The following is a 26,235-nucleotide window of genomic DNA, read 5'->3' on the forward strand; positions in this document are numbered from 1 at the left end:
GGTGCTGGGGGATTGAACCGCGGTCCCTGTGCTTTGCTAAGCTTGTTCTAAGCAGGTGCTTTAGAACACTGAGCCATCTCACCAGCCCCCCAAAACTTTATATATATAGTCAGATACAGGGATGTTATCCCAGCAGTCTGGGAGGCTGACGCAGAGGAATCACAACTTTGAGACCAGCGTGCACTACATACTGTGTTCAAGGCCTCAAGGCCAACTTGAACTAAAGAGTGAAAAGTGTGGGGGGGCCAAGGAGATGGCTCAGTGGAATAAGTGCTTCCCTGGCAAGCACAAGGGTCTGAGTTCAATCCCTGGAAGTTTGTCTCAAACACAAACAGTGCCGGCCAAATAGCTCAGCGGATTAAAGGGCCTGCAAGCAGGCACAGGGGCCTGCCATGCTGGCCCCGCCCCCAGGGCTCGCTGAGATGGCTATTGAGACTGGGTGTGGTGGCATGCGCTTGTAATCCCAGCTCTTGGGAAGCTGTAAACAGTTAGATCACTATGAGTTCAATCTAGTAGTGAGACCCTGAACACTCTGTAGTTCCTACCCTAAAATACAAAACAAACAAAGACGGGGGAGATGGCTCAGTAGAATAAGCGCTTGCCTAGTAAGTGCAAGGGCATGAGTGAAATCCCCGGTTGGGGTGGGTGGGTGGGTGGGTGTGTGTGTGTGTAGTCATTCCCCTCCCCTGAAGAAAGTACCAGAGAAACCTGGGAGAGAAAAGCTGTGGTCTTCTGCAGAAGTCCACCTTGACCTTGAGCTAAGCAAGGGCTGGCACAGGAAGATTTTGGCCCATCTTGCTCCTCAAATTGCCCCCTGGCCAACACGGGCCACCCAGGAGTCCACAGCAGCCCAGCCCTCCATGCAGTTAGGCAGGGGTGGAGTTCTGGTTTCTTTTGAAATGCTGGTTTTTCCCTTTGGCAGAGGTAGGTATGGTCTCTGGTCGGAAGGGAAACAGCAGCAGTTAAGTGTCAGATTTTTGTGCCCAGTTTCCTTATATATTGCCCAACACCAAGCCTTCAGTGAGCTGCCTGTTCCATTCACCCAACACGTATTTATTGTGAATTGCTTGTGTGCAAGATGTTACCTTAGGGCATGCAGCTTCACCTGGAAACCTTTAGTAAACAATAGAGATTAAGATCTAATGAGGTGAAGGGCCGACCGGATAGCTCAGTGGACTAAAGCATCTGCTTGGGCAGATTGCAGCAGCCTGGGTTCAATCCCCGGCATGCCCCACTCCCCTGGGCAAAAGTTGAGAGGGCGATTGAGACTGGGTGTGGTGGCACATTCCTGTAATCCCAGTGCTTGGGAGGCTGAAAACAGGAGAATCACTACCAGTCTGATCTGTGTAATGAGACCCTGTATACCCTGTACTAAATGCATAAAATACAATAAAAAAGATCTAATAAGGTTAGAGGTAGAAATGAAATAGTTTGAAGGAAAAAAATGTAAGAACTATATACCAAATTTATTCTGTAGATTACAACTCATTAATGGTCATGAAATCAGTGTAGTGAGTTTGTCATTTGACTGTACTTGGAATTATCTATTTTTATCTTCACATCGGTTGCTCAGATTAACAGATATACAAGATTGGGAAAAAATTGAATATTGGAAGTTCAAGAAAACTTAATTTTAAAAAATGAATTATAACTGTCAGTGTATTTTATAGATGGGTACACTGGTATTAGAACTTTTTTTTTTTTTTGAGATGCGAGGGATCAAATCCAGGGCCCCTTAAATGCTAAGCAAGCATTCTACCACTGGGCTATATTCCCAGGCTCCATTCTGTGAAATTTTTGCTTATTATATTTTTTTTTACTGGCATTATTACTATTATTATTATTTTGTTTGTTTTGAGGGGGGACAGGATCTCTATATAGGTCTCTCTGGCCTTGAACTCACTATATAGTCCAGGCTGCCCACAAACTCTCAAATTCACAGCAGTCTTCCTGCCTCAGTTTCTAGAATGCTGGGATTATAACATGTAGCATATTAATGTTTTCAAGTGGGAGCCACTGAGCCAGGTGTGGTGGCCCATGCCTGTAATCCCAGCACTCAGGAGGTTGAAGTCTCGAGAATGATCCTTGCAAGTTCAAGACCAGCCTGGGCTATAAAGCAAACTCAAGGCCAACCTCAACTGAACAGTGAGACCTTGTTTCAAAAAGATACATACATACATACATATGTAAATAAGTGGGAGCTAGATACGCTGGTGTATGCTTGTAATTCTAGCACTATGGGAGGCTGAGGCAGGAGGATTGCAAGTTCAAACCCAGCCTGGGCAACCTAGTGAGACCCTGTTGCAAAATAAAAAAAAGGTACTATGAAGGCCTTGGATTCAATCCCCGGTAACACACACACACACACACACACACACACACACACACACAGAGAGAGAGAGAGAGAGAGAGAGAGAGAGAGAGAGAGAGAGACAGCGAGAGAGAGCAAATGAGCTCCGTTTAAAATGTGGATTATAGTCAAAACAGTTTGAAAGGATAAATCGTTTTAAACAGACAGCTGAGCAGCTTGCTGGGGAAGTTGACTGGAAAGTTGGAATTCTGGCACATAGAAATGGGGTAATTAGAGGAGGGGGAAGGGCGCCTTAAGGAAGGGAAAGATGAGAGATTTGAGGCCCCAATCTGGCAGCAAGTATGAGGGACAGCACTATCAGTGATGAGAGAGGATTAAGCCGGGCTACTCTAAAGAATTTTGTGTGGGGGTAGACACGGAGATTACGGGCCTTTTGATTTTGAGCAATGTTAATAATTAATTGTATTCCCGCGCAGTTCCTCACGGATTACCGATAGCTTATCAGCTTTGGGTGCCCATGTGGACTTTGGCAGCTCCACATTTACTCTGGGTACAAACAAGTGAGACTATCTGCTGGTAGGCCCCGTGGTGGGTGTCTCCGCCTTCCTGCCTCTCCATCCGTACTTTGAGCAGCGTCTTTGACAGAAGCCAGTGCTCCTACATGTATTATTGACAGCTTGCTGGGAAGTGCTATGGACAACTCTGGGACCCCAGTTTTTGGGAAAGACTAGCACTCCTTCACTATTCTGCGTTGTGCGCTGTGTTTGCTTTATCGCTGGGTGGGCTTCTGATTTCTTTTCTAGTTCCCAGGCAAAGGCCTGATAGGGACTGGCCTCTGCATTTCGGATTAGAGTTCCCCCATGGATGACATAATGTCTGCAGAACACTGTGACTTGGACCCAAAAAGGTAAATAGGGTTATTACAGAGATGCGGGGGCTCTGGGGGAAACCGTGCCAGAGATATCATTACCTTGGAATTACTTGGAAAATAAACGAGAGCCCTGGCTCGCCCCTAGATCCGCTGGAGCACTGTAATAACAGGGTGAGGATAATTGAATTTTAGAAGAATCCAGGCACAGCTAGTCTCTTCCAGAGTGACCAGAACAATCTGGCCCAGCTTCAGGGCTTGCTCCCCCTCTCTCCCAGTTCTTGGGGCTCGGGCTCCTTCCTGCCACCTGCTCGGACAGTAGCCTTCCTTTCCTTTTTAGCCCCGCCTTGATGGGTGTGTTCGCCCCGAGATTCTTTCAGAGTGGGATGCTGTCTCCCTTCTCTGCTCCAATTCAGCGACTCCGGGCAGCAGCTGGGCTGGCGTCATTGTGTCAGAACCGCGGTCCTAACTGGCCGCAGCTCCTGTGGGAAGCCACCCCCCACCCCAGTTCTCCCAGCCCCGGGTGGCAGCTGGTTTAACTATAGAGGAAATAATCCTGACTTCCAGCAGGGCAAAACAATGAGGATTTAATGGGTAATTTATTTTCTCAAGCAATTTGCATTCCCGAGCCTTGATAATCCAGATCCACAGGCCCACCCCACAGCGGAAGAGACTCCCAGATCTTTCCTCCAGCCAACAGCATTTGGGTTAACCGACACGGCTCCTTCGGAGTCTGTTTGGGGGACGTGGAGTGAAATGTAGTTTGAAAAGTGAATATAATATGGTTTATTTGGAACTAGAACAGGACATTTTGGCTCTTTTGGCTGGTGGAAGTATGCAGAAGAAAGTCTATGTGGCTGCCCCACCCACAGTACATCTCAGAGTCGCGAGGGAAACATATAAAAGTGAACGCACACGTGTCCGCCGGGGCGCTCCCTCCTCCACAGTGCGCGAGGAGGTGGGCAGCGCTTCCCACGTAGACGGTGTAACGGAGGTTTTCCAGGCAGAGGAGCCTGCGCGACCTGGAGGCTCTGGGATGGAAAGCAAGCGCAGAGCCGGCGAGTCCGGCAAGCGGAGGTCGCGCCCGCGCTGTCCCCCAGGGGCAGGAGGGCTAGGGCGCAGCCGCTCGCCCCACGTGGCAGCCCCGGGGAGCGCGGGGAGGGGCGGGGCGGGGTGGGGGCGGGCCTGCGCCGACGCGCCGGGTATATAGCGGGCATGCGCGCGGCGGCCGGGCCGGACGCAGCGAGGGAGGGGGCACGCGGCGGTGTGCGCGGACGCCAGTACCCAGCGGCTCCCGGCCTGGTGGAGGGTGAGGCTGCGCGGCCCGGTTGCAGGCTGCAGGTGAGCGCGGGGAGCCGGCGCTCAGGATGGGCGCGGGAGGGCGACCCGGAGCAGGTTTCGCGACGGCGAGGGGAGCGAGGGCAACGCGCGGTCCGTTCGGCTGAGAGCGCGGATGTGTAAGCTGGAGAAGGGCACCCGGGACGTCAGTAGCTTCGTGGAAAGGCTGAGACAGGCTTCCTGGAGCCAGGGGCCCGGGGCGCAGGGGCGCAGGAAAGCAGAGTGGATGGGTAAATCTGATGTGCTGCCTTGCTGCACCGAAGGGGCATGGTGTCTGGATTTTGCTTTCCAGGAACTGCGTACCCTCACCCGCGCCAGGCCACCCCTCAGCTGAAGATCAGCGCCCCAGATCTTTCAGGAGGCGGGAGCTGGAGCCGGGGACAGCAGAGGAGAACGGAGCTAAACTCTCACCGGGCGTACCGCGAGGATGGCTTTTCGGCTATATTTGCAGTCCTGACCAAGTTGGGAACGCTCCCTCTTGGCGTTTCAGGGCTGCGGGCCAGAATAGCATCTCCACAGTTTCACCTTGTGATCTGCAGGGCCGGTTAACTAGGGAATTTTCTTCTGCTCTGGGTTCTTTTAAGGATCGAGCCTCTGCTTGGGCCTGGGTTCTGCAAATGGTTAAATAGCTTGCGCGTCCAAGAGGACTCTGATCATGATTTGGTCGGTGAGGGGTTGAGTGCACTCCCATGGCCTAAACAGAAGGGAGGGATCCTTCCCAGCAGCCTGGATCTGGATTTGTGACTTTATTCCTCTCTTCTCAGGTACCTCCAGCCCCTAGTTGGGGTAGGCGGAGCCTGCTGGGGGGTAGTGATGCTAGCCAGGGCCCCATCTGGAATGGCCATCCTGGCTTCTGTTCTGGCTGTACTGCTGACTTCCTCTGCGACCTTGGAAAGGGCTCTGATCAGTACTAAGGTCAGATGGATCTCTTGGGCACAGTCTGTACAATTCTGTAAGGTTTACTTCTAAAACTAGAAACTGGGGAAGATCTCATCATTTTGATGGAACAAGAGAAGGAATGTCCAGAATCAACTTTTAACAGCTAGAATTGAAGCCTCACGTTGCCCCTCCTGTTGGAGGCCCAGGTTCGATTTTCATCAGGGGTGCCCTCTTCAGAGGCTGTGCAGGTGGACTAGGATCACAGTGGGCCCGGAGATCCTGGATAGAGTTTCTTTTTCCTGAAGTGCTAGGCCAGCAGGCTTTTTTCCGGTTAATCTGGCCTTTGTTGCTCACCTGGCGTGTGGGTGAGTAAAAGGCAGAGGGAGGAAATGAGCCAGCTGTTGGCTGAGAAACCCCGTAACCCAAGGGGTGGGAGTGGCCATTTTATTGACCGCCCAGGTTGTGGGTTTTTGGCAGTACTGGGAATCGAACCCAGAGCCTTTGCACTGAGCTATTTCCTCTGAATGGCTTGCTTGCTTGTTCTTTCTTTCTTTCTTTCTTTCTTTCTTTCTTTCTTTCTTTCTTTCTTTCTTTCTTCCATGTTTGAGATTTTATTGGTTGTGTTGAGGATCAGTACGGATGATTCACTTTGTATACAATTCTTAGCACACATACTAAAAAAAAAAAAGCCATATTTTATTTTTCAGTTATTCCAGTTTTGAGACAGCGACTTGCTGAATTGGGCTGGAATTTATGATCCCTCTGTCTCAGCCTTCTGAGTGCTGGGAGGTGTGTGCCGGCACACCTGGCTGGCCTTGTTCTGTAGGCTGGAGAAGTGAGAATCATGGGCTCCTGGAGGCACCAGAGCTCCGTGACTCTGAGCACAAATCCATACCCAGTGTTGTCCCAGGGAGCAGAGCCAAGTCAGATGCACAGTGGCTGGTTTGTGCTCTGGGGCTGCTGTGCTGGGTAGGCCGGGCAGAAGGCCCGGCTCCTGCCCTTCTGGTGCAGGCTCCTGAGAGAATGGCACATATAAGGAGTAAAGTAGCAAGCAGCGCAAGAGTGGTGTCCACACAGGGTGCATCTAGGTTTAGGGGAGCTCACTGCATTTCAGGTGGGGGCGGGGTGGGGCTTTTGAGCAGATGGGCCTGTGTTTAAATCTTGGTCCCCCCACTCTCCAGCAGTGAGGAGCTGCTTACCCTCAGTGGTCTGTTCTCAGTGCCCTGTGGAGTGGGGACCTGGTCTTTACCTGGAATGGAGTGGTAATTTAGGGTTCTCAGAAGCTGATGTGGCCAGCAGGCTGTAGGGCTGGTGGGAGCCTGGCCATGAGTGAATTCCTGTCCTCCTCAGCTCTGTGGGTGCAGGTTCTGTACTTCCTGTGGCCTGTGGGGCTTATCCCACAGACTCATTGGCCAGAGATAGGGAAAAGAGATGCTCTTCATTTTAGTTCTGGATACTACTTTGAGTTCTTCAGGGAAGAAATATTCCATCTCTGGGCTGATGGTGCCTAACAGACTCTCAAAGCCTGGGCTGTGCCTGAGTGTGTGTGCACGCGTGTGTATACAGCATATGTGAGTTACAGGATATTCCCTGTATTCAAATGCATCCTGTTTCCTTACCTGCCCACTCTCCTTGCCCACAGTCTTGGGATCTCAGCAATGCCCAGTGAAAGGGAGTGGCTTTGGTGAGTGGGGCCATCTCCTGTGCCGGTGTCATTTGCCACTTTCTACTTATTTGTGGAATGTAGCACCTCGCTGCTTTGCAGAAACACATGCTGGTAGCATGTTATCTGGAGGGACTTTGCTTTAAAACAAAACACACTTGGCTGAATGTGTTGTGTACCTGTTGTCCCTCTCCCCTGTTCAGGAAGCCGAGGCAGGAGGATCACAAGTTCAAGGGGCCCCCAAGTCGCATTGCTTGCCTGTGGCCGAGGCACTTGATGGGGAAGACCATCAAGATTGGCCGCAGTGTTTCACTTGGACCACTGAAGAGCAGGCAGTCAGTCACTTGTCCCTGTGCAGACAGAGAAACAGAGATGGATGGATGGATGTCCCTCTGCTGTGGACATCCATCTCTGAGGGCATCTCCTCCTTTCTCTATTTGGACTCCCCAAGGAAAGGGGAGGGTACAGAGTGAGTGAAGGGAGGGCCCCCCATCCCTAGATCTCTGGCAGGTGATCCTCTGGCCTGAGGCAGGATGCCAAGAGATAAGGAGTCCAGAGTCTTTAGCTGGGGACTGCTGCCAGCCAGGGCCTCATGCTTGCCCCAAGGTGGGGGCTGCTGGCGGCACCAGAGAGGCCCTGGTTGGGCCCAGATGGGATGAGGAGCCCCCTGCCTGGCCCTCTATCCTGCATCAGGCCAGGAACCAGGATACAGGAGCCAAGGAGCCCAGCTTACCCAGCCCTGGGAAACTCAAGTCCCTGCCCTGGCAACTGGAGTTCTGACTGTTGTCAGCCTCCAAACCTGCAGCAGTGGCAGTGGCAGCATCAGCACAGTATGCAGACGGTTGGGTGGAGGGAGAAGGCCACAGCACTCTTTATTACTGTGGAGGGCCTGGAGGGTCTCAGTATCAGTATCAGTAGTCAATTTTTAAAAAAAATCAAAAAGGAAGAAGAAAAGAAATCCATTAAAAGTTAGGAATTAAAAATAAAAAAACATTTTAAGTATTTTTTTTTTTTTTATGTTTTTATTTTTTTTGGTGGTACCTGGGACTGAACTCAGGACATTGCGGTTAGCAGGCAAGCACTCATTCTACTGAGCTATCTCCCTGGCCCAAAGAGAAATACTAATTTTTTTTTCTTTTTTGTATTTTAGGAAGGGTCTACAGGGTGTTCAGGGTTTCATTACTAGGTAGTGATCCAGCTGTTTACAGCCTCCCAAGAGCTGGGACACCATGCCCAGTCTCAGTTGCTATCTCAATGTGCTCCCAGGGGCCGGGGCTGGCATGGCCAGTCCAGGGATTGAAACCCCAGGCCCTGCATCTGCTTGCAGACGCTTTAATCCCCTGAGCTATTTGGCCAGCCCCAGTAATTTATCTTTATTTATTTTTTTTATTTATTTTATTTTTTTATTTTTTTTTAAAACAACACAATTTTATTTCTTACAGGTATGTTGGTTCAGTGCCCAGGATGAGTCTAATTGGCTAAAATGAAAATGTCCACAGGGCTATGTTCCTTGCTGGGGACTGTAGGGAAGAACTGGTGTCCTTGCTCTTCCAGCTGTTGGCAGGTTTTAGTTGGCTGAAGCTGTAGGACGGAGGCTTCACCTTTCTTGTGGGTGCCCAGCGGAGGCCTCTGTGAGCTCCCAGCAATCTCTCTGGTCAGTGTACATGGGCGCCTACATCGCAGAATCAGAACTAGTCCTTCCTTTCTGTCTTCCCTCCTCTTCAGTTGGGAATTTATCTTTAAAATATACATTTTTTAAACCTTTTTATTCACCAATACATTTTTTTTTTGCTGTGCTGGGGAATCAAACCTGGGTCCTGCAGCATTCTCGGAAAATGCTGCGCCAGGCCCTTTGCCAGGTCTTGGTTCCAGACCACAGCTGTTTCTCTGAGTCTCTGGATTCTCTACTTAGACTTTTAAAATTGTATATAGAAATCATACCTGTCTGAACCACCTGTGATGGCCAGTTTTCTTTTTTTGGAAAGTTTTTCACTAGGCTTTGTACTTACATTGTTAAAAAAATAAAATCAGAACTGGCCCCCTCCTTTTTTTTTTTTTTTTATTTTGTAGTTAGGGCCTCACTCTGTAGTTCATGCTGCCCTTTAACTCACTACGTAGCCCAGACTGACCTCAAACTCATAGTGATACTCCTGCCTTGGTCTCCCAAGTGCTGGGGTTACAGGTGTGCATCACCACCCCTGGCTAGAGGAAATTCTATGAAATGAAATTGCTGAGTAAGAGGTTAGGTACATCAAATTTAATTGGCTTTTTTTTTTCCTGTATTTTAGGACAGGGTCTACAGGGTCTTACTGCATAGATGGACTCGTAGTGATCCTCCCATTTACAGCCTCCCAAGTGCTGGGATTACAGGTGTGTGCCACCATGCCCAGTCTCAATTGCCATCTCAGCCTGCCCCGGGGGTGGGGCCAGCACGGCAGTAATTGGCTTTCATTTAAAAAAAGAATTTAATATTACTCTTTTTTTTTTTTTTTTTGGTTTGAGACAGGGTCTTGTTGTATAACCTTGGACTCACTATGTAGCTCAGGCTGGCCTGAAACTTGTGGCTGTCCTGTCTCAGCCTCCAAAATGCTGGCAATACGGGGCTATGCAATCACACTTGGCCTAAAAGAAAATGCAGACCACATTAAGAACCCTCCGTACGTCTGTGGGCATACTGCCCTGAAGGTGCCTGATCCAGTCTGTCTCAGATGCTAGAGTCCTACACATGCCTAATTGCAGTTCTTTTTTTTCCCCATAAGTCTCTCTTCATTAGTCATTCTCTTGCTTGTTGACACTAGGATTCCTTGGTACTATCCTTTGTTTATACAGTTACATCTGTTGATATTTACTGTGTTAAAATGTCAAACTGAGAAAATTTTAAAAAGTGATTTATTCATACAAACCACAAAAATAAGGCCACTACTTGTTAATATGTAAAATAGTTTAGCTCAGTGTGGTGATGCACATCTCTAATCCCAGCACTGAGGCAGGAAGATTGCTGCCAGTTTGAGGCTAACCTGGGCTATGTAGTGAATTCAGGGTCAGCCTGAACTATGTAGCGAGACCCTGCCTCAAAAAACCAGCAAACAAAAAATTCATTATACTAAATTCAAAGACCCAATTAAAAAACTGGCATCTGAGATGGATATATACTTCTCAGATGAAGAAATACAAGTAGCAGATAAATGTATGAAAAATGTTCAGCATCACTGGTCATTTGAGAGATGCAAATTAGAACAACACTGAAATCCCATCTCACCCCAGAGAGAGGGGCTATCGACAGGAAGTCAGCCAATTACAAATGCTAGAGGGGCTATGGGGACCAAAGGAGCCCTTCTCCACTGCTGGTGGGAGTGTAGACTAGTATGGCCACTGTGAAGACTCCTTAAAAAGACTCCAAGATCATAGCTGACTCTTGGAAGCAAGCGAAATGCAAGCTATTGAGGAATGGATAAAAAACATGTGGTATTTTTATACTGTGGAATACTAGTCAGCCTTTAAGAAGGATAAACTGGAGACTTTTATAGGTAAATGGATACAACTTGAGACCATACTCTTAAGTGAAATAATTCAGACTCACTTTGTAAACATCGTATTGTGTCCCTGGTGTGAGAAACTGAAAGTGTAAATAAGGTCTAAAATGTACAGTAGATATTGTGAACTAGGCAGAAATTGTTCAAACGTAAAAGGAAGTAGGATGGGTGAAAAGGGAAAGGACAGTAGGGAAAAGGGAAAAATGCGAGTCAGCTATACTGTCAATGTGTCTTAGTTCATTATACAGGAGGGTTTGTGCTAATGTCGGTTGGAGAAATTTTTATGCCCGTATCTTATACCCTGAGCAACTACTTTAAAGATGACAACATGTAATGTATTAGTTATTGTTAGCTACTATGTTGTTATAGGATTTTGTTTTACCTTTTTTCCATAAAATAAATAAGTAAAAAAACAAACCTACTATCCTTAAAATCTTTCAGAAATGTAAGCATTCCACAGAACCTCCTAAATAGTTTTTTTGTGTTTCTGTACTATTTTATGGGTGCATCATAATTTACGCAGCCATTTCCTTTATTTTAGCAACTAATGAATTATGTTTTTGGTGGTAGTAGGGTTTGAACCTCCTCGGGCCTTCATGCTACACTGTAGCCCCAACCTATTTCTGTTTTATTTCCTTGAGTCAGGGTCTCACTGGGTTGTTCAGGCTGGGGAACTCGCATTCTCTTGCCTCAGCCTCCCAGAGGGCTGGGTTTACGAGCATTTGTTACCACGTCTTCTCCCTTAATTTTAACACTTTTAATTGATGCACACTGTGTGATTTATGAGGTATAATTTTCTCTTATTTATTTAGAGACAGGATCTAGCTGTTAGCCAAAGCTGGCCTCAAACTCACACTCCTCCGGCCTCATCTTCCCAAGTGCTGGGATTATAGGCATGAACGCCCATGCCTGGCTTTAAACTTTTGAATCAAATGTGCTGAAACGCTGCAAAAATAGATTTCTCATGCTGGCATACAAATTGCCAGGAGCAGAGAATCAACACTGGTGCAATATTACAAATGCAGGCCTTTCCTGAATGTCACAGATGTCTTCAGTAATGTCCTTTGCCTGTTCCAGAGCAGACAATCCACAATCTCCTGGTGAGTCAGTTGGTGCTTCTCCTGTCTCTTCCGATCGGTAGCAGTGCTCTGTGATCCTTAGGCTGTGGACCTGCATTTTCATCAAGAACTGTGCTGTAGTGAATGTTGTGTGCCTTTTGGAGCATAGTCTGGTAATGAGATGCTGTGTGTGTGTGTGTGTGTGTGTGTGTGTGTGTGTGTGTGCGTGCGCGTGTGTGTGTGCGCGCGCGCATGCGTGCACACGTGCTAGGGATTAAGCCTAGTGCCTCTCCTGCTAAGCATATACTTTGCCATACCTTTGTGCCCAGTGTGTCATGTTACTGGTGATATCTACTGGGTCACTTGGTCACATTGGTGCCCTGCTGCTTTTCCCCACTGAAAAAGTTGGTCCTTTTTTTAATTTGTAGGCTCAGGCCCCCTTTGAGACCATACAAGACAGTTTCCTCTTGTGCCTCATCCTCTAATTTTAGCTGCCATCTGGGAGGCTTATAACAATTATTACTATGGCTTATGCCTGAGGATTGATTCTTCTCCTTTTTTCTTTTTGATAGGGTCTCACTCTGTGCTTCAGGCTGGCCTTGAACTCAGTATGTAGCCCAAGCTGACCGCTAGGTTTCAAGGATCTTTCTGCCTCGGCCTCCCGGACTGCTGGGGTCATAGGCATGCACCACCATGCCCAGCTCAACAACTTTCCCCTTCTCTCTCTCTCTCTCTCTCTCTCTCTCTCTCTCTCTCTCTCTCTCTCGATGTGCACATTTTTTTTCTTTTTGTGGACTGTAGAACTGTTTGCCTCAACTCACGTTTTGATGATTAAATACAGACGTAGAGGTGCACTTTCCTAGTTAAGCCAGGCATAGTGGCACTCACCTATAATCCCAGCACTCAGTGGGCTGAGGCAGGAGGATCTTCATGAGTTCCAGGCCAGCCTGAACTCCATGCCAAGTCATAAAGCATATGGGACTCTGGATCTAGAGGTGCACTTGGATATACGACAGCTCAGGTCCACTACCACCTGCTCCGCGTAGGCAGGTGATTAACATTGTCAGTGGGGTGAGTTAATGGGAAGTCAGCCGGAACAGGAAGAAACAAGGAGACCCTGTATTCCTGGCTCTGTTACTGTCTCCAGCATTAGCCTTTCACTGCTCCAGGGAACAAAGGTGCTTTAGCACAGCTGACACCCGTATCACTTCATTGTGTTGGTCAGAAGTTTGGGCACCGTGTGATGTTGACTGGGGGGGGGGGTCCCAAAAAGTTGGAATCTGGGTGTCCCTGGCATTCTCATTTGAGATGAGGGTGGGACTCTGCCAAGCACGTGGCTGAGCAGAATTTGGCTCCTTGTGGCTATAGGACCAGCCCTGCTTTTCTTGTTGGTCTCCAGCCAAGATCCACCTTCAGTTCCTATGGGGCTCCCCACGTTTCCTTCCCTGTCTCAGTGTCAACTAAGAACTGCAAGATCCCTTTCATCAGACGCCTCAACACAATCCCAGGCATGATGTCGCATGTCACAGGTCCAGCCCACACACACAGGCCAGGTCACTGCAGTCTGTTTTCAGATCCTGACAGCCGCAGTTAAAGCAATCAGGCCTTTGTTCCAGCCGCAGTGTTTACCTAGTACATACATTGGTTTCCCAGGGCTGCCTGACAAGTCACCATGAGCACGAATGGCTTCCCACAACAGAAATAGATCTTGCATTTGGGAGGCTGGTGCCCTGGGGGAGAACATACTTGCCTTTTTCAGCTGCTGCTGGCATCTGGCATCTCTTGGCTTGGGGGCGACATGGCACAGGTCTCTGGCTCTGTTTATACCACCATCCCTTCTGCATGTTGGTGTCCAGATCTCTCTTCTCCTTTTCTTTTGATCCCTCCCACCCCCAAAATCCTTCTGCCTCAGCCTCTCACTGTTTGTGGGATTAGAGGCCACAACCAGTCTCCTTTCTTAAAAAAATATGGCTTATTCTTTTTAGGGTCTTTTCAAATACCAGGTGGATTTTGCCTTGAGATTGCTACTTCATCATTGAAAATTCTACTTTCCAATCTGGTTCCACTCTAGGTCTCAGATAATTATTATAGCTTTTTGTTTTGTGGTGCTGAGGATTGACCGCAGGGCCTCAAAAGTGCTAACCAAGCACTGAATCACTTAGCTACACCCCAATCCTTTTTATTTGGAGACTGGGTCTCTCTAGATTGTCCAAGCTATCTCAAACTTGAAATCCTCCTGCTTCATCCTCTTTGAGCAGCCAGGATTCCAGATGTGTGCTACCATGCCCAGCTCCTTCTACCTTTAAATTTTTTTTTAATTGACACAAGTTGAACGTGATGGAATATACCTCTAATCCCACTACTCTGGGAGGCTGAAGCAGGATGATTGTAAATTTGAGCCCAGCATGGGCCACTTAGCAATATCGTGTCTAAAAACTTTCTTAAAATACTAGAGATACAGCATATGGTAAAGTCTCAGGGCTCAATGGCCAGTGGTACAGATGATAATAATACCAACATAGTTGGAAAGATTACGTGGAATGATGCAAGCCTGTTTAGGACAGGGCCAGGCAGCTATGGAGACCCTAGCAGTTCTCATTGGGGTTATGACAGAGCTCAGGAGGAAAAGGGGACGCACAGGTATGCAGTGTGGGCAGTGCTGATGGGGCTGACAGAGCAGGGCTGAGCCAGTGTTGCCTGCAAAGCGAGCCAGCACCCAGGCTGTCCTCCCTGGAGCATTTTGCTGACTGCCTCCCTTCCCATGGAGGTCTTCCTCCTGTGCTTGTAGTTTATCCTACACCTCCAGGCAGGAAGGGCTGGCACAGGAGGCTGGAGTGTGACACACACCTCTCATCCCAGCACTGGGGAGGCTGACGCAGAAGGATCACTGCAAGTTCCAGACCAGCTTGAGCCACATAGTGAGTCCCTGTCTTAAGAAACAAACAAAATGCTAAGGATAAGTAGGTTTTAGCTTATCATAGTGGCAGACGTGAAATACTTTGATATTCAACCTTGATCTGGAGTAGCACACACACAGGTATAAAATTAGTTAAATGTACAGCGGCAGCATAGCAAATTATGTATAGGTTGGGCATTCCAGACCTGAAAATCCGATATTAGAAACACTGCACACATCTGAAATTTGGTGTGCCAGTTCCACACTATTTTATCTGCAAAATGATTAAAAATATTGTCCCCAATCGTTTTCAGATTATACAGCACAAACGAGATAGGTTCATTTCACCCCGGTGGGTGACGCACACCTGTAATTCAGCACTCTCAGAGGCTAAGGCCCAAGAGTCCCATCACACATTGGAGCCCAACCTAGGATGTTTAGGGTGCTCTGTCTCAAAATATTTAAAATGAGACTTAGTCTGTGCCTCAGTGTGAAGGCCCTGGGATCAGTCCCCAGTATGCAAATCTTACGTATTTGTAAATATTTCAAAATGTGTGTAAAATCTGAAACGCTTACTTAGGCCTGATGGTGTAAACTTCTAATTCTAGCTACTGGGGGCTGAGGCAGGATGATTGCTGAAAGTTCTAGGTCAGCCTGGGCGATAGTGAGTTCAAGGTCCGCCTGAATTAGATAACGAGACATGGCTCAGAACTCTCCAAACTAAAAAGTAAAATATGAAATACTTATGAAGTATTTTCTTTTTTTAAAATTGTATTTTTAGTACAGGATCTACAGGGTCTCACTATGTAGATCAGACTTGTAGTGATTCTCCGGTTTTCAGCCTCCCAAGTGCTGGGATTACAGGCATGCGCCACCATGCCCAGTCTCAGTCCCTGTCAGCACACCCCAGGGGTGGAGCGTGGCACCCCTGGATGAACCATTTTCAACAAGGGATACTCAACCTATAGAAAGCTTTTATTCATTTTGTTAGGCTTGGCTGGAATTGACAACCCTCCTGCCTCAGCCGCCTCAGTGCTGGGATTACAGGGCCATTCTGCTGGGCTCTTTAGTAAACTCTTGTGTTACTAAAGAACACAATTGACTGCAGCCCAGCTCAGGGTCCCTGGATCCCAGGCCCCATGCCTTCCATTCTGGGAAGCAGCACTTCACCTTGCAGTGCCTGGCCTCTGAAGCTCACCTCTCTCCAGGGATTGCTGGGGCTGGGGGAAGCCCGGCAGGGGTAGCAGATCTGAGTGGCTGGGTTCTTTCACTTTCTTTCCTGGAAACCCCAAAGGGTCTATTGGCCTGGAGAGCCTTGGACTTTTGGGTATGCTCCCGGCTTGTTCCTGGAAGCCAGAGGCTCCTGGACCGGCCCCCAATGGTACTGTTTTCTTAGCACAGAGTCCAGAAGCTTGGGCCAGTTGTAGCCCTGTTGTCTGTGGGGACATGGCCTGCTCTCCTCTGTCCCTGATGGTGTTCCATGCTCTCTGCCCCTGACCATGTGGCATTCCCTGACCTATCAGTTTCCCTGCTGTTCACTTCCCCCACATTGGACTTGCTCCATCTGAAAGGTGGGGCCAGTTCTCAGGGGCCGGGGCCCTGGGTAGTTGCCAGGCAGCCAGCCATGAAGTTCTTGTCTCCCTTCCCAGAAAGGTGGAAAAAGTACAAAGTCACCCGTTCCTCCAGACCTGGCAGCCGACCACAGGCCGCCCATGCCCCTTTTCCAGCCCTTCTGCGGCAGCCCTCCTCACATCCAGGGCACTGTGGGCCACGGGCTGTGACCTTGCTCCCCACCTCCACACTTGGAAAGGGGCGGTGTGTGCAAGGCAGTGAGACTCAGAGTTTCCATGAGCCACCCAGAGGCCCAGAATCAGCCCGGACCCGTGTTCTCCCCTTTTCCTTCCCCTGATGTGACCAAAGTGAAAATGTTATTCTTGGTGGCATCATCAGACACCTGCCATCCTGGGCACCTTTGTTCTCACAGTTGTGGGGAGGGCACGACCAGCCTGTGCTGCCTCTCCCCCACCTTCCTTTGGGTCCCTCCCACTTTGAGTTTTATAATCCAGCTCCAGATTCTGAAGGACCCCTGTGCAGGAGAGGCCCTTCCTCTACCCCTGCGTAGTTCCAGGGAATAGAGACCCAGAAGCAGTAAAACTCTGGTGCCCATATTTTGGCAGTGAGAAGTCACACATTCTTTCAGCTGATCTTTGGGGACTGGCATGATGCCAGGCTCCGAGAACCAACTTGGCCCCGTCTCCACCATGTGGAGTGTATAGTCTGATAGGAGCAGACGGATTATACATAAAAAGCAAAAACTTGTTTGTTTGAGACAGGTCTCACTAGTTCAGGCTGGCTTCAAGCTCACAGAGATCCTCCCTAGACCTACGAAGTGCTGGGATTACAGGCATGGGATTACTACCATGCTTGACTACTTAAATTTTTGTTACTTGTGTTATTTTTGTTTTGATAAAGGAGTTTCAACTTAGTGAGCTCTATCCCCATCCCCCTTTTTTTTTTTTTTTTTGCGGTACTGGGGATTGAAGTCAGGCCCTTGTGCTTGCCCTTGCACTTGCCTTTAAAAAATTTTTTAAAATTCATTTTAATGAAAAAAGATAAAATAGCAATGAAACAGTTTCAGAACAGGTTAATGGGATGGTTATAATACATTGCATAGGAGCCAGGGAGATGGCTCAGTAGAATAAGTGCTTCCCTGGCAAGCTCAAGGGCCAGAGTTCAAGCCCCGGTTACAAACAAAAAACAAAAAAAAACATTGCATATTGTTGTCTTTGTAGTAGTAATCCGGAGGACAAGATGCAGACATGATATCTTGTCTAAACAGTATTAGTACAAACCTTTCTTCTCAATGAACTAACAGGAAATAGCTGTATATCTATCATTTGTGTATTTTTTTTAAGGCAGGATCTTGCTAAGTCGCTGAGCCTGGGCTGGAGTTTAGACTCCTCCCACCTCAGCCTAGAGGTAGCTCGTATTGTGGGCCTGTGCCTCTACACCCAGCTGTGGACTTCAGATTTGGACCCTTGCTGTCTCTGTTTATTATGCTGGTGACCAGAGGACTGCATGCTAAGGAAGACTGCAAGAGTGGTTGAGGGGTTTCAGTTTATTTCAGCTAGCATTGCAGCATTTCTGCCACTTGAATTCCTTGGGCACCGTGGGCTTTACTAGGAAAATTTGAGCAGGCTCTTGTCCCCAGGGATTGTGCAGTGCAGTGACTTCCTAGGCAGAGGCCCCCTTCCAGTCTTACCAGGGGAGGTCTCCAAGAAAGAGAAGGACACAAAGCGAGATTGTTACCCCGAACTTGGAATCAACTTGATCCATCTACTCTGTTGCTGATGGGTTTGGTGAACAGTGCTGTCCTAAGAATTCTCTGTCCGGTCTTCCTTTTTTCTAAGTGGGGTTGAAGCCACATGAACTGGAGCATGCACAAGCCAGGATGCCTTTCTGTGTGACAGTTCCTGGGCTTGGCGTTGAGCAGGGTGAGTAAGCCACTAAGTCTGGGGAGAATGTCGATCCCTTTTTAAAGAGTGGGTGTGGAGGGGCTGGTGAGATGGCTCAGTGGTCTAAAAGCACCTACTTAGAACAATCTTAGCAAAGCACAGGGACCGCGGTTCAATCCCCCAGCACCACATGCCAGCCAGCCCTGCCCCCTGGTGGGCTGAACTGGCCAAAAACACACACACACACGCTCCCCTGGTGGGCTGAACAAAAAAAAAAAAAAAAGAGCGGGTGGGGAAGCAGAAGGGCAGTGGAGATACATGTGTATAGGGTTGTGTTGTTAGTAGAGTCACTTCTTTTGTACCCCATTGTCTAGAAAACAGAGAACTTAAGACTGGGTACTCCTGCCCTGTAACACATGACACTGGTTTATCGCTCCATGGACTGCAGGTGCAACCCACTGCCCTTGCTTTGGAAGCCATCTGTGTGCTCTTGTATGCTCTCGGGACAGCTCCTCTGCAGAGCTGTGGCCCTGGCAGAGATGGGGACTCTAGAGGGTAGATGGCCAGGCGTCATGGGCTCCTTTGCACCTCTGGAAGATGACCTTATGGTGCTGCCCTTGACCCTGTGCTCCTACACACTGCACCCTTGGCGAAGGCCAACACTCACCTGCAGTATCTAGGGAGGGAGAGTTATGCTGGGTTAACCTTTGCAGACTGGTAGGAAACAACCAAAACTGTGACCTCAGGGTATGGGCCTGGCATTCTGAGACAACCTGATGTGGAAGCCAGGAGGAAGGCAGCTTCCTGATGGGGCTGTGCTCTCTGACTTCTGGCAGAGCCTCCTGATTTCCCACACAGCACCCTGCTGTGGTGATGGGGAGAGGTGGGGTGCAGTGGGTCTGGGTTTGCAGTGGCAGGTAGGGTGAGTGCTCTGGGCCTGCGCAGAGCTCAGGTGTGCTCTACTGCTAGGTGAGGGCAGTGGGGGGCAGGGGTGATATGAGCACTGCCATCTGGGGACTGGAGAGGAGACCCAGGTGTCTGGAGCCTGCGGTCGGTTGTAGGCAGAAGGGTGGCTCACGTGAGCCCTGTGCAGGCCTTCACCTTGGTAACCAGATGGGGCAGCCTGTGACCTTGGCTGGAGGCTGTGCTGCGTAGGAGGCTGGGACAGTGGAGGGGAAGCTAGGGGAGAGTGGAGGAATTCTGATTCATGAGTGTGATTACTCAATCTCCTGTGCTGCTACTTTTCTTGTCCAACTTGGAAATAAGGGGTTTTCCCCTTCTCATTTTCAGTAGCCTTTCTTCTAAGGGTAGGGTTCATTTATTAGGGATTACAGTTGTGCAGCACCACACCAGCCTTCCCCTCTTTTCCCCTTGGTTCTGGGGTCTGAAATGGAACTCTGGCTCCTTCTCCAAGAGCTGCAGACCTAAGGCCTCAAGGTGCACTTTGATCACCTTGGACCTTTGATTAGAGCCTGCCTTGCTGAACCCTGAGATTCTGAATTAGTCAGCTAGGGTTGCCAAGAGGTGTAGGAACAGGCCCCCCATGCTGGTGATGCTGTCTTGGGGCCATACTTCGAGAACCACTTTCTTGGACATGTGATCGCACATGACTTGGTATCTCAGCCTGGGGCCCTGCTGGACCGGAGCTGGGAGCCTGGGTCGAGGCATGGGCGAGAGCTGGTTTGCAAGATCAGAGATTGGGCAGACAATCCTGCCTTCAGGGGTTTTTTTGCCCACAGTATTACCAGGGAGAGCTGGAGTTTCCAGATGACCCACCTGCACAGCAAGAGAACTGAGCACAGTTGACACAGTGCTCAGGTGATAGATGGTGGTGGTCTTTGTTGTCTTTTTTGAGACAGGCTCTCAGAAGTTCAGACTGGCCTTGAACTTACTCTATAGTCCTCTCACTGGTCTCAAACTGAGTGATCTTCTTGTCTCAACCTCCCAAGTGCTAGGATTACTGGTATGCACTGCCGTGGCAGTTGGAGCTGGTCTTTTCTAAGCTCTGCTTGTGTCCTCTGGCAAGGGACCTGTCCATTCTCCAGTGGGTGGGGGGGGGGAGAGGGCACAGCCCTAGGCAGGGTTGCTGGGAAGCCCAGAACTGACAGGAAGGAGCGTTGCCCTCAAGTTTCCACCAGCACAGCTGGGGAGACTTCTGCCTGGTTCCCCAGTTCCTGGCCATTCTCCAGACAACAGCCAAGCTGGGGATGTAACAGTGACAGAGCGCTTGCCTGGCATGTACAAGGCTCTGGGTTTGATCCCTAGCACTGCAAAAACAAGCAGATGACACTGAACCTGGATGTTCCTTTTTAAAAATGAGCTCCCTGTCCCCTGGATAAAGTTCAGCCATGTTCACGTGCCTGCAGAGTGGTCCCTGCTCCACTTTTGTAGGCTGTTTTTCACTCCCTGCAGGTTCTTATGTAAGCCACTGTGGACACTAAGTCCATAACATGTGCCATCTTCACTGAGTCTCAATGTTTTTCATTTTGCTTTGCATTTTATTGTACTTAATTTTTAAGGACAGTCTCGCTATGCTTATAGTCCAGACTGGCTGGGAACCTGTGGCGATCTTCCTGCCTCAGCCTCCTGAATGCTGGAATTATGGGTGTGTGCACCATGCTCAGCCTGCCAGTATCCAAACACAGCTGCGAATCCTGGAGTACCCACCACCTGGCGTCCCCTTCGCTGAACTCGCTTTGTGTGTCTCACAGGTCTCAGCTGGAGCATTTCACTGGGGGAGCTGCTCTGGCCTCCGACGTCACCTGTGCTGCGAGCTTCACTTCCTGCCACTCCCTGCGCTGGGCCTGGCACACCCGAGAGTGTATGGTACCCGCCGGCTCGTTTGCTCTCTGGTTGTCCACACTAAGGTAACCGGGTTACTCCTGGGGTCCTAGCCTGTTCTGAAATGGCACCTCCTGTGTGTATTGCATTACGTCCCGCCCTGCTAAAGGACAATCAGAAGCTGGATGTGTCAGGGCTGCTGTGTAGCTCACCTAGCCTTTGCTAGCCCTGGGTTTGATCCTTAACGCCAAACACACACACACACACACACACACACACACACACACACACACGCCCCCAAAAATTCCAAAAAACTTGCTTTTTCCAGATGTTTTTGCTGTGAAATCCCCAGTATGATTCAGATTCTGCCAGTTAGATGTGCTTATTCCTGGCTGGTGGGAAGAAGTTGGCCACCGCCCTGGGGCAGATCCTGGGACATCCCCTTTGCTGGCGTGGCCCCGGCAGTGTGGCATAATTCTGGAGCGGGTGGCTTCCTCATGCAGTTGCTGCCCAGTAGCAGCAGAGGCCAAAGCTCCTTGGCAGCCCAGTTCCGCACCGCGGTCCTGGGAGCAGCCCGGGAGCTCGGCCTGAGCCGCTGCTTCTGCTCCTCCACTGCGCCTCCTGCCCACTTACTATCCTGCAGAAGCTACCTCTGCCTACATCACCCAGCCAACCTCCCAGCCCTCCTGTGCTGTGCTCATGAGGGTGAGTTTTCTTCTGTGGAAGGGAAGGGATTTGGCAGGCGAGGAGTGTTTAGTAAATGAATGAACTTTTGCATTGTTCCAGTACTGAGGATTAAGCCCAGGGCCTTTGCATGGAGCTTTGCCCTGGCTCAGCTTAATTTTCCTGCTGTATTTTGAGAAAGAGTCTCCCTTAAGTTGCGCAGGCTGGGCTCAAACTTGTGATCCTCTGTCTCAGCCTCCCAGAACGCTGGAACTACATGCCTCTGCATCCAGATGCTAGTGTGCCTTTGGGTTGTTTTTTTTATTTTCCTTTTTTTTTTTTTTTTTGGGGAAACCGGGGATTGAACTCAGGCCTTTGAGCTTGCCAGGGAAGTGCTTATTCCACTGAGCCATCTTCCTGGCCCCTGTTTTTTTTTTTTTTTTTTTTTTTGGCGGGGTGTTACTTCTTTTGTGATAGTCTCGCTATGCAGTTCAGGCTGGACTTGAGCTCACTTTCTCACTTTGTAGCCTAGGCTGATCTCAAACTCAAAATGATCCTCTTGCAGCCTCCCAAGTGCTGGGATTACAGGCATGCACCACCACACCCAGCTCCTTTCATTTTTTAAAAAGGTATTGATTGATGAATGATTGATTCCTCCCCACCCCAAGATAGGGTTTGCCTGTGTAGTGCAGGCTGGGCTTGAACTCTTGCCAGCCCTCTTGCCTCAGCCTCCTGAGTCCTGGGATTAAAGGTGTATACCACCACATCTGGTGATTTTTTTTTCTTTTTTCTTTCTTTTTTTTGCATTTAAAAAAATTTACTGGTACATTTTAGATACACATAATAATCACATTTATCATAGGGGATTTGTACCTGTGCATGATATATCTTGTTCTTTTTTCCCATTCCCTCCTCTTTCTTTCCAACACCTCTTTCCCTCCTTATTTACAAAAGTTTTGTTTCCATTTTTTCCTTCTATTCTTTTCCTTGTCCCTTCATTTCTTTTTCTCTCCTCCTCCCTTGGTCCCCTTCTCATTTGAACATTTCTTTCTGTTTCTCAGTATCTATTATACATTCTGGACCTTATTCACCTTTCTGGTTTCTCACGCTAGAGAAACAACACAGTATTTAAATATGTGTCTGATTTATTTCACTTAATGGTGTGGCCTCAAGGTGTAACCATTTAGCTAGAAACACCTTGAGCTTATCCTTCTTTTTGACAGAGTAGTATTCCATTGTGTAAAAAACCACATTCTTCTCTATTCCTAACTTGGAGATTGGATCAAAATAAATTTTCCAGGCTGGACTTGAACTTGCCATCCATCTACCTCAGCCTCCTAGACTGCTGGGATTGCAGGTGTGTACCACCACACCTGGATTGGATTGCATATTAAATATGGTAGATATAGTTGGGTATGGTGGTACACATTTGTAATCCCAGCACCTGGGAGGCTGAGGAAAGAAAATTGCTGCAAATCTGAGGTCAGCCTAGGTTACATAATTCACCATCAACCTGAACTATGTATACTGAGACCCTGTCTCAAAACATTCTGGTAGTATAAGCTAGTTTTAGTCCAGTTAGTATAAATGAACTTCAAGGTTAAGGAATTGTCCTGAAGACAGACAGATGGTAGGCTAACTTCCGGTGATTCGGGGCAGACCTGGCCCAGGGCCATGGGATGCCCCACGTGCTGCACTCACTGTCTATCAGGCTGTAGCAGCCATGTGATGTCAGTCAGAGAAGTTGCACTTCTTAGGTCCCAGCAGGAATGTTCTGCTTCCAGCCCCTTGTGCCCAGTACTGTGCCAGGCCTGCGTTGGAGCAGATGACCTTTGTCTTTAAGGAAGAAAAATTGAGCTAGGGAATTTCCAAGGAGACAGTGTTGTTAGGTGTCCAGTGTAGTGGGGAAAAAGGGCTAAGAGCCATCCAAGAAGGCTTCCTGGAAGAGGTGGTAACTGAGATGAGCTCTGAGAGGCGTTCCAGGAGAGGCAAGGGCATTGTCACCAGAGGTTAAGAAACCAGGAGGAGCTGACTGACCCAAAGGGCTGTGCTGTGTGTCCTGAAAGCATGTCTCACGAGTGGCTCTGCAGCTTGGTCATTTCACACTTCAACAGAGCGGGCCCCACGTGCTGTATTACTGTCAGGTGCCACATTTGGACCCGGAGTTGTCATGCTCTCTCATCAGGCCATGAGATCATAGTGTTTGTTTATTTGACCCTAAGTAACAAGCAGGGGAATTTTGCTTCAAGTGGGTGACATAAGTGGCAGATGTGAGCGGCACCTTGTTTCCTAAGCCATACACTGGAGCCTGGGGTCTGATCAACAGGAGCCAACAGAGAGGGACAGCAGGTCAGACTTTTGCAATCTGGTGTCTGGGAATGGATGATGGACACATACGAGAAGAGGGCTGACACTTTCCCGGCCTGGGTGGTGTGGGGCATGGGCAGGTCCCTCGGGCCCTTCCCTGCCTGCTGCCTGCCTGACTCAGTCACTCTTGGATGCCCTGTGTCCTGCAGATCTGCAGCTGGGCCAGAGCTGGGGAATGCACCGCTGCTGTTTACTCCCTCCCTGAGCTCAGCGTGGGGCTACATAAGCCTTCTCAGGCCTGCTGTAGTTCCTGGCTACAGTCTGTGGCCTCCTAACCTCCTCCCCCAGGCGCTGACACAGAGGGCTTAGTAAATATTGGCTGATGATCAACAGGCAGCTGGCTCTAATTCTCTTCCCTGCTTCTGGACACCACTGAGGTTTTTTTAATTTTCCCATCCTGCCCCTCCCAGGAGCAGGAGGTTTCCCTGCTTCTAGGGGCCCTGCCCACAGCCTCCTGCATGGCGTGGAAATCTCCAGCCCTACATGGCCTGTGGCAGTGCCAGTGCTGGAGGCCCCGCATCCTTGTAGGGTGTGTAGAAGAGCGGTGAGGTGGGAGGGCAGAAGAAGCACAAGTCAAAGAATGGACCCATTTAGTGCATGGGCTGCCCAGGCAAGGCTGAGCAACGGCTGGTTTTCAAACTAATATTTGCCCTCTGCTTGGGCGAAGGTTTCACCGCTTGGACCATGTTCATGAGGAAAGGGGAGGGGAGGCTGGATACTTCTCTAAGCTCCTCAAACCCCAGAGAAGTGTCTCAGGTGGCTGGAGGCTGCAGGTTTTCTAACTGCAGACCTTACCACTGTACAGACACCGAAGTGTGCGTGTAAATACCACTTGGCAGATTTTGGAGTCCGGCATTATCAGTAATTGTTTCTTTGGGTTCCAGGTTTTGTACCACATTAAGAAAGTGCTTCTGATCAGTGTGCTTTCTATATTGCTGAGCCCTGAGCCCTAGCTGGGACAAAACAATAGGTTGAAGTAAAGGAAAACAGAGGCAAGACTGGAGATGTATATGTAGCTCAGTGGTAGAGCTCTTGCTAGCATACATACAGCCCTGGGTTCAATTTCCAGCAGCTCCATTCCCCCATCAAAGAAAAGCAAATGAAAACCATTTCATGCTTCAGTTTTACCCTCAGATAAATCCATCAGCAGCATCATGTGAACATTATTCCATATACTTTTCAGCCATAGATAGCCCCTCATAAATGAATATGGAGAAGTAGAAAGACTTGTATGGAAAAAGTATTATAATTTCTGTGAATTCAGTGGAAGAAGAAACTACCATAAAATTAAAGAGAACATGAAGCTTTAAAGAAATGTGTTATTCACAGAGCTAATTACTTAGTAAAGAAAATAGCTCGTGAGTTACTTGTTTTCTTTTCAGACAGTATCTATTGACTCTTTGCTATGAAAAATGAAGGTATTAGAACTCTCGCGTTTGTTCTCATTTACCTTTTTCCCCTCCTTATGGTACTAATTATATTATTGTTCATTTTATAATATGCACTGTGTCCTGTAACCATAATCCTTATAATTAATGAGTTTTAATTACTTATTTGGAGAATTTAATACTTACCATCACTGTCTCACATGGTCTGTATTCCTCAGCTCTTTATTTCTGTCCTGCTTTACTGTGTTTTCTTTGTTAAGTTTTCTCCCTGTATTCTCTGACGACTTTCATGCTGGAGAACCCATTAGTCTTCACCAGGCCTAGAGCGTTTGAGTCCAACCTCAAATTAAAAAACAAAACAAAACAAAAACCTTGAGCAAATTTGTAGTGGATTTTGGCTAAGAATAATATTTTTGGTCCATATTTTCTTCCCCTTAGAATCACAAGAAATATTCTTGAATTTGCTGCATGTTGCTGTGGGGAAGGTGAAGGTAGTCTGAATGTTCTTCCACTTTACAATAAATGCTTCTAGAAGAGGGGGAATTTTCTGGCTGGAGTTGTAGCCCAGTGGTACAGTGCTTACCAGAAAAACCAAAACGAAGCAAGCAGCCCCCAGTCCCCGCAAATACTTCTGGCTGTCTAAAAATGTCTTCATTGAGTAGCTGAGCCGGACAGTTCCCATCGTGAACATTTGTGGAGTAGAGTACATTATTTCCATCCTCCGAGCTGTTTTTCCTGTTCACTCACAGCAGTCTCGCGTTATCTTGCACACACCTCCCATTCCTTGGGTCTCGTGTGTGCTCCACTTTGCTGTGAGTGCCTTTTCCATCAGCGCTCTCTGTGGCCATCTCAGAACTTGTCTTCATCGCTATCCCTGCTCCAAGTTCCAGATACTCCATCCATTGTAATGAACTGGTTCCCCAGCGATGTCTTTTGGTTCATCTTTTCCTTTGCAAGCCTGCATCTCCTCTCTCTTTCTTCCTTCCTTCCTTCCTTCCTTTCTTTCTTTCTTTCTTTCTTTCTTTCTTTCTTTCT

At 48.5% G+C, this 26,235-nt stretch overlaps 1 protein-coding gene across 4 annotated transcripts in view; it reads left to right on the plus strand.

Moving 5' to 3' along the window:
* The first annotated feature begins 4,413 nt into the window (after window positions 1-4,413).
* The window catches only part of Slc39a14 (solute carrier family 39 member 14), a 41,249-nt gene continuing 19,427 nt past the window's right edge, over window positions 4,414-26,235 (plus strand). For 3 of the 4 annotated variants that reach the window (XM_023714590.1, XM_023714591.1, XM_004630650.2), the window contains exons 1-2: window positions 4,414-4,520; window positions 20,713-20,868. The gene's annotated coding sequence lies outside the window, so the exon portion shown is untranslated. The remainder of the gene's footprint in view (window positions 4,521-20,712; window positions 20,869-26,235) is intronic. The other variant, XM_004630651.2, reaches the window with a different exon arrangement.

The sequence above is a fragment of the Octodon degus genome, unplaced genomic scaffold, assembly GCF_000260255.1.
Source record: "Octodon degus isolate 3935 unplaced genomic scaffold, OctDeg1.0 scaffold00036, whole genome shotgun sequence".
Classification (NCBI taxonomy): Eukaryota; Metazoa; Chordata; class Mammalia; order Rodentia; family Octodontidae; genus Octodon; species Octodon degus.